The following is a 17,504-nucleotide window of genomic DNA, read 5'->3' as shown; positions in this document are numbered from 1 at the left end:
CTGAACACACTGCAGTCCTTCAGGAGCTTTAAGCTGTAACGTGCAGTTGGCAGTTAGATGTGCATCTGGAGTTCAGGAGAGAGATTTGGGGTGAAGACAGATTTGAGCATCATCAGCCCATGGGTGGTCTACTTGAAACCACACAAGTGACGAGGGAGAGTCACTTTTACTCTCCCACTTTTTACTCTCCTACTTTTACTCTCCCTAGGTGAGAGTAATGACCTAAGGTCAGAGAGAGGAAGATAGGACAGTCAAAAAAAGGAGACTGAAGCTCAACACCCCACGAGGAGAAGGACCAGGGGAGGGTGGTGCTTGGAAGTCCAGGAAGTGAGTGCTTCAGGGGCAGAACTGGTTCACCCTAGTGCCAAGTGCTTCACTGAGGTCAAAGGAGACAAGGGCATGACATTGACAAAATGAAAACCGTTACCAACTCTGGCAAGAGCAGTTCCTGTAGAGTTTTGGGAATGAAAAAGCCCAAAGGACATAGGCAAGAAGCAGGAGACAACAGGTGGAAAAAGCAATCAGGGACCTCTCTTTTAAGATGAGGACTTGACATTCTCTGGCAAGAACTTGATCTGAGAAGACGAGCAGAGAGATAAGGCAGTAACTGGAGGGAAGCAGGAGACAGAAGTTTTTCAACATATGAAAAGTGAGAAGAGCGAAATGCTGCTAATGTGGGAGAAGGGGAGAAAGGAAGGATCAAACGTACGTGGAGCCCCATCACTATCAGATTCCGTATCTGCAAACTCTCCTACGTAATCAAATCTATTCGTAACTCCAGAAGCAATATTTGCAGTGCTGACCATGCTCATGCTCGGAGCAGGGAAAAGTTGGAGTCTCTCAATGCACATATCCCCAGCCTAGCAAGACAGCGCTCGGCCTTCTTGCTTTCACTCCCATACTGCAAATGAAGACTGCCATGTTTTTTGCAACTTTTGTGCTCTTTGTTAACGATGTTTCAAATTGTTCCACCCATGATGCTAGAGTGTTGTCTAGGGTTCCTAAGTGTGAGACAGCTGTGGTGTTCCCTATGGAGAAAACATGTGTGAGAGAAGCTTTGTTCAGGCTTGAGTTATGATGCTGTTGGCAGTGAGGTCAATGTTAATGAATCAACAGTATATATAAAACAAGGTGTCTTTGAACAGAAACACCTGTGAAAGTAGGTTATGTATGGATTATATATGGATGTTGTAGCCAGTCCCTCCCAGGCACCTAACCCTGTATTTCCCTTGGAAGCACTGGTTCAGGACTCACTAATTCAGTGTTCACGGTGACTTTATAGAACATAACTATTATGAATAATGCGAGTGGACTCAATATGGGTAGAAGGAAGGAAGTGATATCAATCAGAGGACATTGAAACTAACATGTGGGGAAAGAGAGAGAAGGTCTCATTTTGTTGTGCTCTTTCTACATTGTACAATCTATTAAGTTAAAGGGGGGCTTTTTTGAGGATTTCCCAGGGAGTCTCAGATTTTACTTTTCCTGCCTCTTCTAGTGATGCCAAACTTTGTTTTGACCCCTACTCTAAGACAACGTAGTTTAATTTTTACTTTGTCCATACCTGGATCAAGGCGGAAGTTAATTCCAGGCAACTGAGACTTGACTTTACACAGTAATCTCCTTTTTATTAACTCATCTCAGCAGTTGGAAGCATTGGAAAACACTATAAAAACATTGCAAACAAAAACCCAAAAAACACAAAAAACAAAAAAACCTTTGCAACCAAATATGTATCCTGTGGGATACACTTAAGAACCTTTTTCTTCCCCTTTCTGCCATTATCCTATATTAGAAAAGCAAATCTTCTCCACTCCCAAAGTGAGTTCAAATAAAGGGGAAATCAGGGGCGCCTGGGTGGCTCAGTCGGTTAAGCGTCCAACTTTGGCTCAGGTCATGATCTCGCGGTCAGTGAGTTTGAGCCTCACATCAGGCTCTGTGCTGTGCTGATGGCTCAGAGCCTGGAGCCTACTTCAGATTCTGTGTCTCCCTCTCTCTCTCTCTGCTCCTCCCCTGCTCAAGCTCTGTCTCTCTCTGTCTGTCAAAAATGAATAAACATACGTACATACATACATACGTTTTCAATGGTGCTGTGCACATTTTGAAGATGGAAGGGGGACTTCAGACAGAAGAAAACCAAGTTCTCCTACATTGACCAATCCTTGCTGGTCTAGATGGAAGTATAGTGAAGTTCTGATACTGGGGGAACTGACACCTCATATATTTCCATGTCAGGTCACAAAAAGTGGGTGCCTTCTGTTGGCAAGTATAGGGAACCACACTTACTTGACCCCAGTGACGTGTGATTTATGATTTATCAGAGAGGCTGGACCAAAGCTCACTTTTGTTCTATCTGGAAAAAACTTCTCTTAGCAGACCGACAGGGTAAACTCATTCAGTTTAGTATGGAACAAAATATGCCTTTCCTTGGCAGATTATAAATTTAACAGATTGGTAATACTAAAGACCTTTTTGATCTTTTTTTAATGAATAGAGTTTATTTTTTTAGAGCACTTTGAGGTTTACAGAAGACTTGAGCAGCAGCACCCCGAGTTCCTGTATTTTCCTTCTCTCCCTCGTCACACACAATTTCTCCTATCATTAGCATCTTGTACATCCAAATGCAGTACAGTTGTTACAATTGATAAACTAATATTGACACGTTATTGTTAACTCTGGTCTGTAGTTTACATTGACTCACTCTTTGCATGCAAGATATCCTTTTAATACGTTTTAGAAGCCTGGAAGTCATAATAATAAAGCTAACCATTTATTGAGGCATTTCAGGATCACAATACATCATTAACTCATCCTGACAGTCCTGAAAGAGGCTAAGACTCTTACTTAAAGAAAAGGAGATGAGGGGTGCCTGGGTGGCTCAGAAGGTTAAACGTCCCACTCTTGATTTCAGCTCAGGTCGTGATTTCATATTTCGTGGGTTTGAGCCCCACATTAGGCTCCGCGCTGGCAGTGTGGAGCCTGCTTGGGATTTTCTCTCTCCCTCTCTCTCTGCCCCTTCCAAGTGTTCGTTGGTTCCCCCCCCAAAAAAAATAAATAAGTAAAACTTTTTTTTAAACCTTAAAAAAAAAGGAAAGAAAAGGAGCTGAGGCTTCGAGAGGTGTGTGATTTGCCCAAGTTCACACAGTGATTAAGTAGGAGACACAAGACAAGAACCCCGGTCTTCTTACTCCTTTTCCAGTTATGCTAATGCTAATTTTTAAGGTGCCATTCTTAACCTCATGTCTTTCTCAAATCCAAGTTTACATTTCTAAGCAGAGGATTACAATGCACACTGCTAGTATTTCCACTGAGGAGCAAACTGTGACAAAGTGAACAATATGGAAACTTAGTCAAAGGCTTGGCAGGGGAGCACACACACGAGCTAATTCATCTTTTGGGCTTAAGTATTCAGGGTCCATGCTTCCTGCTAATTTGTGTGTCTGTTTCCTCTACTTTACGGGAAGCTTTGGGAGAAAAGAAACCATGTCTGTCTTTTCTCTTTTTTTTTTTTTTTTTTTTTTATTTATATATGAAATTTATTGTCAAATTGGTTTCCATACAACACCCAGTGCTCATCCCAAAAGGTGCCCTCCTCAATACCCATCACCCACCCTCTCCTCCCTCCCACCCCCCATCAACCCTCAGTTTGTTCTCAGTTCTCAACAGTCTCTTATGCTTTGGCTCTCTCCCACTCTAACCTCTTTTTTTTTTTTTTTTTGTTCCCCTCCCCCATGGGTTTCTCTTAAGTTTCTCAGGATCCACATAAGAGTGAAACCATATGGTATCTGTCTTTCTCTGTATGGCTTATTTCACTTAGCATCACACTCTCCAGTTCCATCCACGTTGCTACAAAAGGCCATATTTCATTTTTTCTCATTGCCACGTAGTACTCCATTGTGTATATAAACCACAATTTCTTTATCCATTCATCAGTTGATGGACATTTAGGCTCTTTCCATAATTTGGCTATTGTTGAGAGTGCTGCTATGAACATTGGGGTACAAGTGCCCCTATGCATCAGTACTCCTGTGTCCCTTGGATAAATTCCTAGCAGTGCTATTGCTGGGTCATAGGGTAGGTCTATTTTTAATTTTCTGAGGAACCTCCCCACTGCTTTCCAGAGCGGCTGCACCAATTTGCATTCCCACCAACAGTGCAAGAGGGTTCCCGTTTCTCCACATCCTCTCCAGCATCTATAGTCTCCTGATTTGTTCATTTTGGCCACTCTGACTGGCGTGAGGTGATACCTGAGTGTGGTTTTGATTTGTATTTCCCTGATAAGGAGCGACGCTGAACATCTTTTCATGTGCCTGTTGGCCATCCGGATGTAAGAAACAACTATTTAAACACAACCTCCATACTTTCTGCAGATTATTATTATGCATCATGTGTTTTAGGATTTGATGCCTCTAATACAAATCTGCCAAAATAAATCTCAGAGTTCAGTGCTACGTAAGACACTTGTATCTCTTACTGAACGGCCATGCCTCTCTTGCCAAATGGCCATGGCCATGGAATCTTGTGAAATCAGCCAAGAAACTCAGAGATAAGTTTTGTGCTAAGTTGAGATAGTCTTCTTCAACCTAGGCTCTCCCTTCTGAATTTCCATTTACCATCTTTACCCTTGTTTGATCATAATGAACATGGTGCTGCTTTGTTCTTTCCAGACGTGGGGCACAACTAAACAGATAGAATATGGATGTTTTGTAGAACACACAAGCTATGGCTGACACGCCCTCTTAGATATGTGATTCTCAATCTTTCTTTTTGCATCTACACATGTGCAACAGACTCCTGGCAATGCCATCTCATTACTCACCGTGAATCAGCATGAGGGTCAAGGGAAGAGGAAGCACAACATATTTGCCTACAGGAGCACATCAGAGTCCCTGAGTGCCGTGCAAAGAGCCCTTCGTGGTTCTAACGCATCTCCATCCCTGCTTTTGGTCATCTAACTATGCCCGGTATAGTGACTTACACATAGTCATGGCTTAAAAAATTATACCTGAAGATGATTGAAAATAATATAAAGTTAGGAATGCAAACTTAGGCATTAACATTTGGAAGAGACCCTAGAAATGAATGGCTCGGAGGTTTAAGCTTTCTTTGCCTTTAGGTGGGGTCATGTTCGCTTCTTGTTCTAGCCAGTGAGAAGTGAACAGAAGTGCTGTGTGACAATTCCTAGAAATCTCTTTAAATGGAAAAGGTAGGCCTCTCTTGTTCCCTTCCTTCATCCTGCTGCCTGGAACTCACCTAAGATGGTTAGGGCTTTATCAACTATCTTGGGACAAGAAAATGAAAGTCCTAGTTCAGAGAGTGGGAAACAAAGTTGGAAGAATCCAAGTCTCTGGTGACTTTGTGAAGTTGCCCTACATCCCTAGGCTTCTTCCCTTCCAGTCCTCTTTTTTTGTGGAAGAACAAACGCTTGGGTGTTCAAACCACCATGTTGGGGTCTCTCGTACTATCCACCAAACACAGTTCTTCACTGAAATAGAATCATAAAATGATCCGTACAAGGTCATAGATCAGGGAAGGGATGAAGGTCTTCAAATGAGCCTAGGCCTGGAGGTCAGAAAGACTCTTTCTGCTCTTTATTATGATAGTTGTGTCTTTAGCTTGCTTCATGAATTTAAGTAACCCACTTAACCTCTATTTACTCAAGTTTCCTCATTTAAAAAAAAATAGAACTTCCTCCCACAGAGCTATGATGTCTGAATGACATACACATGGGAAAGTCCTTTGAGCTGGTGAAACCATTCATCTTTATTTATAGTTAGTTGTAGTAGTGATGCTCTATGGAACAATCCTTCCATTATCCCATTTCCTGCCAAATGGGTTCAATTCTAGACTCCCATGTCCTGGGCAGTGGTGTTGACATTAAAATGAAACCAGGGTGGTTAACAGAGCTAGAATTGTTGAACTGGAGAACAGAAGTTGGGAGAGAAACAGGCATTTAAAAAGTCTTCAAATAGAGAGGGAGTTGCAAAGAATGATCGGCTGTTTTCTATAACCCCAAGGATAGCCTGTGATTAGGAGAATAAGAATTTCCTAGTTGGGTACTGTTTTGGAGCTGGTTCCCTAGAAGCAGATATTGGTATTCTTATATGAGAGATTTCAGGATAAGGATGTAAGGACGTTAGGGAAGCAGGTAAGAGCCAGGGAAGACAAAGATGTAGGCTCAGAGCAAGTCTAGCCTCAGCCCGACCCCAGAGGAAACTCTGGAGCCTGAATAGCACCAAGGAATCATGCCACTTCAAGGCAAGGGGACCAGGCTTGTGTACCCTAGTATCAGTTGGTCACTGGTGCAGACCACTCCCGAGAGGGAGGAGGGAGCATAATCTCCCAAGCATCTCTCAATGAGGAGGCCCCCACTGGCCAGGGACAATTCTTGAGAAACGGTGCAGCTGACATTGGATAGTGGCCAAGACTTAACAGCAGCTGAGGGATGGGTGTACTGGCCCAAAGAACGGGAGCTGGTGGTGCACCCCAGGGTCTCCTATAGGAACAGAACACTGAAACACTAGAGTGGGTTATGGAGGAAGCATCTGACTATTTCTCTAGAGACACTTAAAAATAGAACCAACTCACCTGTCTGGCAGAGTCACAATAAATGGGTTTGCCATGAAGAGATGGGTGGATGAGACACCTTCACAGTAGATTATAGAGGGCTGCATGTCTGTTTTCTGCATCCTGGGAATTCAACTGCAAACCTTGGAGAAACGAGAATGGGTGGGACTCAAGAGCTCCATCCGGTGAGTGGCCACAAACAGAGGAGAGAGATGAGCCAGGGATACATTTTCTCCTAATTCCTTCTTCTTTCCCCTGTAATCAGTGCCTGCTGTCACAGGCAGTTTGGAATGACCATTAACACAGCAAGCTCTATAGTCACCCCCCTCTTGGTTCAGCTCTTGGGCTAGTTAATTAAGTTTCCTAAGCCTGAGTTTCTCCATCTGTAAATAGGGACAGTTCTTGTGGCAGAGGCAGCTGACTGGTGCCAATTCACAGGGGAAGCCCATGGCTGCCCCATCAGTAGGAAACTACATTTCCAGTCCCCTTACAGCCACATGTGTCTTATGCTTGCCAGTGGAATGTGAGTGGGAGCGATTGTCTCTCGTCAGAGTGGTTAAAAAGTAGACGGCTCCCCCACCAACTCTTTTTCCAACCAACAGCTCAAAGGAGAGAATTCTGAAGCCCTTAGAGGAGCGCCGAGGCTTAGGTGGAAGGAACCTCAGCTCCTACACTATACAGAAGGCTGCCTGCCCAGGATTACTCAGAAGAGACTGAAGCAAGGGAGAAATCAACTTTTTGTTACGTTAAAGCACAGTGATTGAGATATCTGTAAAGAATTTTAGGGGCGCCTGGGTGGCGCAGTCGGTTAAGCGTCCGACTTCAGCCAGGTCACGATCTCGCGGTCCGTGAGTTCGAGCCCCGCGTCAGGCTCTGGGCTGATGGCTCAGAGCCTGGAGCCTGCTTCCGATTCTGTGTCTCCCTCTCTCTCTGCCCCTCCCCCGTTCATGCTCTGTCTCTCTCTGTCCCAAAAATAAATAAAAAAAAAAAGTTGAAAAAAAAAAAAAAAAAAGAATTTTAGGCCCCTCAATAATCACCATCCTCTTCTCTCATAAAGTATGCAAAAATGAACATAGAGTCTGGGTAAGGTCAACATGCTGACGTTTCTCAATATTTGGTTAAAGAATATGCAAATGGGGCTGAAAGACAAAGCCCATAGCCACTCTTAAAATCTGATATACAGAAACTCTGGGTCACTGTTGCTTAGCAACCTGGCAGATAATCAGCACTTACAATCGTTAGTTATGAGTATTAACGGAGAAGGGATGTAATTTTTTATGGAAACAATAAAAAAAAAAAGAAATAGTTAATTGAATGCTTATTGTGTACTAAACAGTGTACTAAGAACTTGGTTATGTTACTCATTTGATTCTAACCATAAACCAATTGAGGTATGGATATTATTATCTCCATTTTATGGACAAGAAAGCTGAGGTACAAAAGATTAAGTAATTTGCTGAGTTAGTAAGGGGCAAAACTGGATTTGAATCCAGGTCTGTTCAGCCCCAAGGCCTGTGTCCTTTCCTCTCTGCTACATAACTGGTTCCAAGGCTGCCCCTCAAAGCCCAAGCAAGGGCTCCAATCACTGAAGATAATCTAATCACTAAAAAGCCATAGCCAGATCCCTACCCCTTGGTAGATTTTTTTTTTTTATCTCCCTAAAGTCAAAAGGCCATCCAAGATGGAAAGGTTGTTCTAAGCCATAATTTTATAGGTCATCTTACTGTGACATTTTCCAATCTTGTCTTGATTTCAACCCCTCCCCATAAATCAGCACATCATGGAAGAAAAAGAACCAGAAAGCTTATAAGGGGCTGAGCTAGGAGGGAGAAGTGATTTTTGCACCAAGTTTAAAGATGCTGTCCTCAGAGGTCCCCTCTGACTTCCCCTGTGAGCCCTTGGCTTCTGTGATTTTCACCATCACCCTTCAGAGCTGAGGTTTCTGGCTGCCAGACATCTCTACACAGGAGGGTGACCCAGATAGGCCCTTGGGCCAGCCCCATAAACCAGATGGAGACAATGTTCCATGTCACCCTGGCAAAGGTAAAGACCTTTGTAGATCATGAGTATACCTGACAGAAGGTGGCCCAGTGTGACAGACGGGGAAGACAGGGCTGGACCACTGCTGACAGTATGTGATGGGGGGGTTTGGAGTTGGGGGTAGGGGCCTAAAACACTGTCTCTTCCTAAAGATTGGGGGCACTGTTCTCCCCAGAGCAGACTGGACATGCCTTAGGTGCTCCACGCTTTCCTATTCCGACATTCATACCTTTAAGCCTCCCCGGCATGCTATACACACAACTTTGTGTCAAGGATAGGTGCTCTCAATGCTAGATTCTGATCTTATTTCTTAGTAGCAACTCAAGGCAAGGGGAACAAGGAGAATGTTATTGACACTCACACTTGGCATTTCACCTCGTGGATTTCTCCACAGCACTGGGATATTTGAGGGTGTTATTGAATCACATTTCTCTTCACCTCTGGATTCTGAACCAATGGAGAAACAATACACGAGAATCAAAGATCCCAGGAACGGCGTTCTTGCCGAGAAAGCTGGTTTGAAGACTTGGCTGGGATCCAAGGCCAAAAGAAAAGTCTTTTCTTCCCCCCAAGGATTGGAAGTATGCACCGGTCCCAAGGGGGGCAGCAGTGGGACCCTCAAACACAGGACTCGGCAGAGCTGGGGTCGGGGTGGGGGGGCAGTGCAGATAATGGGTGGTGCTCAGCAAGATCCACTTCATGCACCCTCCCCACTTTTCCAAGGAAGACAAGAAAGAAGGGTCCCAGCCCTTTGGGGAGGGGTCCTCTATTCTGCAGGGATCGTGAGGAGTGGGGCACACAAGCCTGCCTCCCAACAGACTGCTGAAGACAAAGAGAAAGGATCTTCTAATTTTGGAGGCGGTATAGAAACCCTGGAAGCCCCTGAGAATGAAAGCCAATCTGGACTTCTGAATCAACCACACCATCTCCATCTGTCAGCTGCCCCGGGTCTCCTTTTTTACACCAAGAAGCTGACTAGCTTCGTAACTCTTGGCTGAATAGCTGAGACACACAAGCGTCTACTGATCCAAATTGTCTCTGTCAGAGTCCTCCAGCCTGCGCCCGATGGCTGTTTGTCTGCGTCCCCTCTCCTGAAAGCATTATGCAGCCCTAAGTGGAGCTTGACATTTCCAAGTATTGCTTTTCCTGAATTTGCTGCATTTTCCCTTCTTGGGGTAATAGATGGGCTGCTCTGCTTTCCTTAGCTGCAGACACAGCTCTGTGGTCGCTGGAGCTCCAGAATGCATTAGCAGATTAGGCAGGGTGAAAATTACAACATCCTGGGCTCCACATGCTTTTCTGATTGGCGCGGTGTTTTCCAATCTGCTAGCATTTCACAAACAAAACATTATTTTAATTACTTTTGGCTATACTGGTGGGTCATATTTTTCTCTGCCTTTTTTCCTCCTTGGTCCCCAAACCCCTATGCCTGGTCACTGCACTGTCTCCTATAATGACACACTCTAGTTACAAGGAGCACCATAGGAGGCCAAGGACAGGGCCTTTCTGGTCCCATTCCCCGGACCTCGGGATCTTAAGAAACTGTTCTGGCCTAGCATTGCCCTGTGAGGTTGTTTGGGTGCCTGAAGTGTCAAAGACATCTAAAATGGGCTTGACTCACCAGTTTAGTTGATTTGATTTTCTACCCCCCATAAATGACCTTTTACTGAAAATACTTGTGCATTTCAAACTGAACAGTAGCCCAGGCAGGGTGGAAGGTGCCAGAAGAAGCCACATAAGTGCAGGGGTTTAATGCGGTGGGTTCTGCCTTGTTGTGCAACTGCTGTCTTCTTGACAGGCCAGGCTGCTGCCGGGGAGTCAGAGAGGGCCAGATCACACAGGAGCCAACAAGAATTGTAGGCAAATATCCTTAGGCTGAATACTTGCGATGGTTATCTTGAATTTGTCTCCCTTCCAGAAACTCCACAAAACAAAGAAGGATTTTACATATATGTGATCTCTGCTTCACAGATTGTTTTTTCTTTTCTTCATTTTAATGAGGAAATGTCCTGTAAAGAGTCTCTAAAACACCCCCTTAGCCCACCCAAGTTCAGACCGTTCAGTCTCTCACCTAGATTGACCTCAGTTCTCCCCTCTTGGCTCTTGACCTCCAGCCCTCCCTCCCACAGCTGCCAGCTTCAGTCTCCTAGTGCCCGGTTTTAATCATGTTTGTCTCCTGGTTAAAACTTGTTGGAGGCTCTCCTTCCTGCATGGAGTACAAGTGCCCCAGGGCTGGTCCAAGATCCCCCATGAAGCAGTGCGGACTTAACTTTCTGAGCTTCGCCTTCTCCCCAGCACTTACCCTCGGCACAGAGTTCACTCCGCATCTGCTCAATAAACACCTCTGCTGTGCCTGGACAGCCCCCAGCTCCTTCTTCTCTCAGAATTCTTCCCTCCATTCTAGGCCAACCCTAAACACCACCTTCTTCCAAAAACCTACCCTGTCCTTCTGGGCAGACATACTTTCTTTGGGTGTTGATGGGGAAACACCATTTTCCATTCTGTTCTCCATCCATTTGTGTGCTTGTCTCAGCCTTCTCTTTGAGGACAGTTTCTCTGTTTATCTTGTATTCCCCTTAGCCCCGAGCACAGTGTCTTACACTTAGTAATGGCTCAATAAATAGTAATTGAATTGACTTGGAGTTGGAGTAGTCACTTTAGTAATCACGTGCACTGATCCACTATCTTCGCAAATATTTTGTACCCTACGTTCAGAAACGATATCCATTCAAAATGGCATCAAGGTGGGAAGCTTCTGCTCTTCAGTTTTTATTCTTTATTCTTTTTTAATGTTTATTTATTTTTGAGAGAGACAGAGACAGAGTGCAAACAGGGGAGGGGCAGAGAGAGAGGGAGACACAGAATCCGAAGCAGGCTCCAGGCTCTGAGCTGTCAGCACAGACCCCGACATGGGGCTCAAACTCACAAACTGTGAGATCATGACCTGACCCGAAGTCGGACGCTTCACCCACTGAGCCCCCCAGGTGCTCCAAGCCCTTCAATTTTTAGAACGGCTTCTGTTTCTTTCATCAGATTTTAGGAGGCATAGGGACATGTGGGGGCTGGGGGGTGGGGGGTGGGGTGGGGAAGAGAGCCTAGCAATTTAGTGGCAATTTCAAGGGCTCTGAAGTTAGGTTTGAATCCTTGTTCCATCGTTGGCCACTCGTGTGACCTTGAGGAAGTTCCTCATCTCTTTGAACCTCAGTTTCTCACCTCTAAATGGAGACAGAACTACCTATTTGACGTTTATTTGTGAGAATATTAAATTAGAAAGTTTCTATGAAGCACTCATTCAGTGCCCAGTGTACAGCAGGTATAAATCATAATTCTCATAATCATCCTTATCCTAGCAGAAAATAAATTTCTATAATCATCCTACACTACTCATATTTTACTCCAGAATCAATCACTGAATCTTTTAACGGGTATATACTGGGTACCTAGATACTTACCCAGCATGCTACTGACTGTGGGGGCGAGTAGAGATGGAGATCCAGAAATCACATATGACAAGACTGTGATCTGTTTGAATGGACAGTATTGGCAATAAGAAGGTTTATTGACCTGTGGAATCAACAGGTTTTCAAATGCACGTTGAAACGTAAAACGTAAAGATTTACTTAAACCGAGGTGAGATGCGATATAATGTGACAATGAGAAGCCCCTGGGGTTCACTCCCTGCCGTCCTGACCCCCGTCAGCAGACGAGCATTTCTGTTGCCCTGGGGCTGCATGGGCCCCACCCTCTGCAGGTGCCTAACCCTTTACACCCCCAACTCCTGCGCTTGGAAGTACCCCGTGCTTGGCTTAGCGCTCTTCTGTCATCACCTTGAAACTCTTCATGCTGTTCTAGCAGGCTGCACATCTGCATGTTGTGCTGGGCCCCACAACTTACGTAGCCAGTCCTGCTTATAGGAATTGAGGGGTTATGCTGACTTCATTTTCTGCACGTCATGTGCTCATAAATATTTCTGAAATGAGTGAATTTCACTTCCACAGTCGTATGGGTGACCAATGCTCATACGTCTGCTTTTACCTAAAGTTTTACACTTGGAACGTACAAAGTTAGGTACATCCGTGCCTCAGACTTTGAATTTTGTCAATAGGACATTTACAATCTTCTACAAAACCTCCATGCAGAAGAAGCAAAGAGAGAAGCCAGAAGAAGCTGGGTGACTTCTCCACCTCGGTGGTTAACACCTGAGCTCTTTTTATACATGTGGTATACATCCCATCACACTCCAACACACACACACACACACACACACACACACACACACACACACACCCCACTCATGGGCACACACACGTCTTTTCCTGAAATTGTTTTGGGACCAACTGTCACTCTGAAGTAAACAAATTTATAGCACATATTTAGAAAGCAATTCAAGTACAATTTATGAAATCTGTTGGAATAATAGACAAGTAAAAGATATATTTGAAAAGACATTTCTTTGTTTTGGCAAAATACACATAACACAAATTTACCACGTTAGCCATTTTAAGGCTACGGCTTAGTGGCGTTAGGTACATTCACACCGTTATGCTACCAGCGCCACCATCCGTCTCCAGGCCTTTCCACCACCCCCAACTCAACATCCAACAATAACCTCCTATTCCCCGCTGCCCCCCAGCCCCCAGTAACCACTGTCTACTTCCTGTCTCTATGAGTCTGACCACTCTGAGGACCTCGCATAAGTAGAATTGTGCAATATTTGTCCTCCTGTATCCATGTTGCTTTACCTAGCATGTCTTTGAAGTTTACCCACGTAGTAACACGTGTCAAAATTTCATTCTTTCTTTAAAAATTTTTATATGTTGATTTATCTTTGGGGAGGGGTGCAGAGAGAGAGGGAGAGAGAATTTGAAGCAGGCTCCAGGCCCTGAGCTGTCAGCACAGAGCCCGACGCGGGGCTCGAACTCACAAACCGTGAGATCATGACCTGAGCCGAAGTCGGAGGCTTAACCGACTGAGCCACCCCGATGCCCCCAAATTTCATTCTCTTTAAAGGCTGAGTAATATTCCACTGGCAGTACATACCACATTTTCTTTATCCATTCATCTCTCAATGGACATTTGGGTTGTTTCAGGTATATTTTTTAAAAGAAAAAGTCATAATATTCCCTGAGAGTTTTTAAATTTTACAACACACAACATGAAGTTTTGATGATGGTGGTGGTGGCCAATTTGTCTCAGCACCAGTGAGCTAGCAGCCCTTCTTTCCCACACAGCCTGGGAGATCTTCTGTGATCACAAAGAGGAAGAAAGCTACCAGAAAGAAAGAGGAAAAGGTAACCTCTCTGGAGATAAACTTTTGGTCAAACCTGGGTTTATCAGCATTGTCTCAGAATGTCCATCAAATACCTACACTCCCAGCAGGAACACGAGCCTTAATAAAAGGACACAGATGCGTTCACCAATGATATTCATCAATGACAGAGTGACAGTCTTATACCACTGGAGGTCATTTCCACATAACCCAAATGAGTCCCACCCAAATCATAGAATTAAGTTTGCCTTGAAGTTGACTCAGGCAAGTGAGATATGGAGCCTCTCTCTCATCTAGGAAAATTGTTTTTTCATACCCAGAGCTTGTGGTATATGTGGGATGGGGTACAGATTGCAAGAGTTGATGTAAATACTCACATCTGTGGCTTATCTGTTATGGAACATGCCAACCTTGTTACCCTATTAGATTTACCCAAGTCAATAAAAGGCCTCAACAAACCAAACAACAACCCAAACATTGAATAACAGTGTCTGCTGGAGTGTGGTGATAGCTCTCCTTCTTTTCTATTTCCCTTCATTTGTCACATACCCGTAGAGCACCTACTATTCATGTGCCAGGAACTCTTCCAATCACTGTAGAAGTGAGCAAGATGGGGAAGGAGGTTGTACATGTATGAACAGTAAGCAAGCAAATAAACAGGATGACTTCAGAGCGTGTCATTCCTACTAGGTACCTACTTGGGGACATGTGACAAGGAGTGGCTACGGGAAAGGAGAGTCACTGTTGACCAGGGCATCAGGGAAGGCTGTCCTTAAGAGGAGAGCCTGGAGCTGAGACCCAAGGCTAATAGGAGTAAGCCATAGGAGGAGCTGCAGGGAAGGCTTTCCAGGCAGAGGAAATTGCAAATGGTAAGGTCTACATGTAGAAAGAGTTCGGTGTGTTCGAGGAGTGGAAAGAAGGCAGACAACCATGGCAGGACACAATGGTGGAGGAAGGAGGACCGTGCAGGCTCAGGGAAGGATTCCGACCAATTAAGGGAAGCTGGAGGTAGATGACGAGCAGGAAAATGACCGGAATTACTTATTTAAAGGAGTGCTCGTGTTGTAGCTGCCGGGTTGAGAAGGCAGCATGTGAGTCTCTGTTTTCCCCCCTTCTTTCTTCTGGGAAGATCACAGGTTGCAGAAAGTTCAGCCTTGCCTCACCTTCACTCAGCAGGACCTCTGTCAAAGTCTCAAGCCAGATGCTCTGTCTACTGTAGCACGAGCCCCTCTGGAGGTGGCAGCCTGGGGGGACATCTGGATGCCTTTATCAGGAGCTGCCCTGACTCATTGTTGGGTCTTTTGTCTTGAGTATTCTGTTGCTTCACACTTGCCTTGGATAAAAATGGGGAGGAAGTTTTTTTGTCTCCGAAAGAGCTCCTGAGGGAAATGACATGAAGGCCAGAGACTAGAAGTGCTCAGAGGGAAAATCGTGGCTGGTGGCCCTTTCTAGATGAGTGCACACCCTGCACCAAGGAGCAAGCAAAGGCAGAGGGTCATTTCCCAGACTCCTGGCCTGCAGTAGGCAATGATACTTTGGGGTGAGGGTAGAGTCGGCTGGGAGGGTGAAGCTTCATTACTTCCTTTTTGAAAACTGGCCCTCCCTATTCCATGTTTTCAATAGATGACATTCATATCCAAGGATCAGAAGAGAAATCCAGTTTGGAAGTAGAGAATGAGAACTCTGGGGATGGTACCTGAAGTCACAAAAGGGAATGAAGAATCTCGGGGCATGTATGTGGAATAACAAGGGAAGACCAAAACCTGATCTCTAGAGACGTCAACATTTCATAATGAGCAGAGTAAGAAGAAACACAGAAAAGGGGAAGAAAGGGCCAGGGGAATAAGCAATGACCAAGGAGAGTGACAGTCTTTCAAGAAAGGGTGTGGCCAACAGTGCAAACCAGAAATCCAGGAGCCCCACTGCAAATGTGGCTGGTGGTTCAACCATTGGCTGGTACTGTTACCCAGGCAACGGCATCCCGTTCTTTGAATAGATCTTGCTTTGTGTGTGGAGGTAAGGGGGTGGGGAGGAGGGAGAGGGAGATGTCAGAGGCATACGACACAGAACTGGCAAAGGTTTTCCAATGAAGATGGACCTCAGCAAAGTTCTGTAGAAATGGGCCAGTTGCCAAGATATTACAGAAGAACATATTCCAGACAGAGGAGGTGGAAGGGGAGCATCCTGGCAACTGCCAGTCACCTAGTATGCCTGGACTGTGGGGTGCGTGTGGGAAAGTCATGAGAGATAAGGCTACAGAAGACACCAGTGTGAGATGACAACAGGACTTCCAGTCTTATTAAAGAGTTTACATTTTCTTTCAAGGCAATAGGGATCCACCAAGACATTTTAAGCAGAGGGCTGTTATGATTAATTTTACATCTTGGACCGATCACCCTGGCAACAGAGAGAGGCTGTTGCATTCATTCAAGGTGAGAAATTACAAAAGCCTGTGAGAGTGAGGGTGCATTTGTGATATATTGGGGAAGAATTGTCAGGGCGTTTTATACTTACTGGCAAAATTAGACATTGACACCCTAAGTCAGGCTCAGTGACAAAGACTGCTAGTAACAGAATTTCCAGTAATTAGCTGGGCACGTGGCTCACCAAAATAAAAACTGCATCTCCCACCTTCCTTGTAACTTTAGGGGCCATGTGACTAAGTTCTGTCCAATAACTTAGAAGTACATGAGTCTTAATCTGGGAACCTTCTCTGTACATTACCCACTACCCACCCTTTGCCCCTCTTCATTATCCTTTCCTCCTTCCTACTGAAAGTGATGACTGGCACTGCGGCAACCATCTTGGACCTTGAAAGGACCATGACCTTCAGAATAGAGGTCAAACACAGCAGAGAAACAAGACAGAAGGAGTCTCTGGGTCCTGGAGAGCTGCTTGGAGCAGAGCAGCCCTATCAATCTGGGAGCACCTACCTGGAGCACCTACCTTTCATGGTAGAGATAAACTTTTTTTTAAATCTTATTTAAGACACTGTTATATTAGACCTCTTTTAACTAATAAAGCTCTCATTTTTAGCTGTTCATAAAATCCCAAATTCTGGGAGCCATTATTCTATACCACCTCTTACCTTTTAGCATATTCCCCCTTTTGTCTTCTAGTATCTTGTCTTTTTTTAAGTTTATTTATTTATTTATTGAGTGGGGGGAAGGGGAAGAAAGAGAGAAAATCCCCAGCAGGCTTCCCTCTGCCAGCACAGAGCCTGGTGTGGGGCTTGATCCCACAAATCGTGAGATCATGACCCAAGCCGAAACCAAGAGTCAGGCACTCAACTGACTAAGCCACCCAGGAGCCCCTCTAGTGTCTTTTTTTGATCCTTGGCATTGAACACACAGGACCATACCCAGTAGGTGCTCAATAAACACTGAAAAGGAGGAGGAAGAGGAGGAGGAGGAGGAGGAAGAGGAGGAGGAGGAGGAGGATGCGTATCCAGAACTGTCTTCTTGTTTTCAGACCTTGTTAATCATCAGATCGGAAGAAATTTGCAATGTAAATTTCATCACGCAAAATAGTTAATGCCTTGCCAAGCTGCGCCCTTCCCAGGAGTGTAAATGAGGAGGGAGGAGACTCCAGAAAGACTCTGACTCTGGTTACCTCACATGGGGACATG

At 44.9% G+C, this 17,504-nt stretch overlaps 1 long non-coding RNA gene across 1 annotated transcript; it reads left to right on the top strand.

Moving 5' to 3' along the window:
* Positions 1 to 15,395: 15,395 nt before the first annotated feature.
* On the top strand, positions 15,396 to 16,816 carry LOC147578977 (uncharacterized). Its single transcript, XR_015253098.1, has 3 exons — positions 15,396 to 15,677; positions 16,202 to 16,308; positions 16,655 to 16,816. It is a non-coding gene; the product is annotated as an uncharacterized LOC147578977 (long non-coding RNA).
* The last annotated feature ends 688 nt before the right edge of the window (positions 16,817 to 17,504 follow it).

The sequence above is a fragment of the Puma concolor genome, chromosome B4 (assembly GCF_028749965.1).
Source record: "Puma concolor isolate L17-30 chromosome B4, mPumCon1.1.hap2, whole genome shotgun sequence".
NCBI lineage: Eukaryota > Metazoa > Chordata > Mammalia > Carnivora > Felidae > Puma > Puma concolor.
The sequence above is the reverse complement of the archived record's forward strand: the minus strand, read 5'-3'. Positions and strand labels throughout refer to the sequence as shown.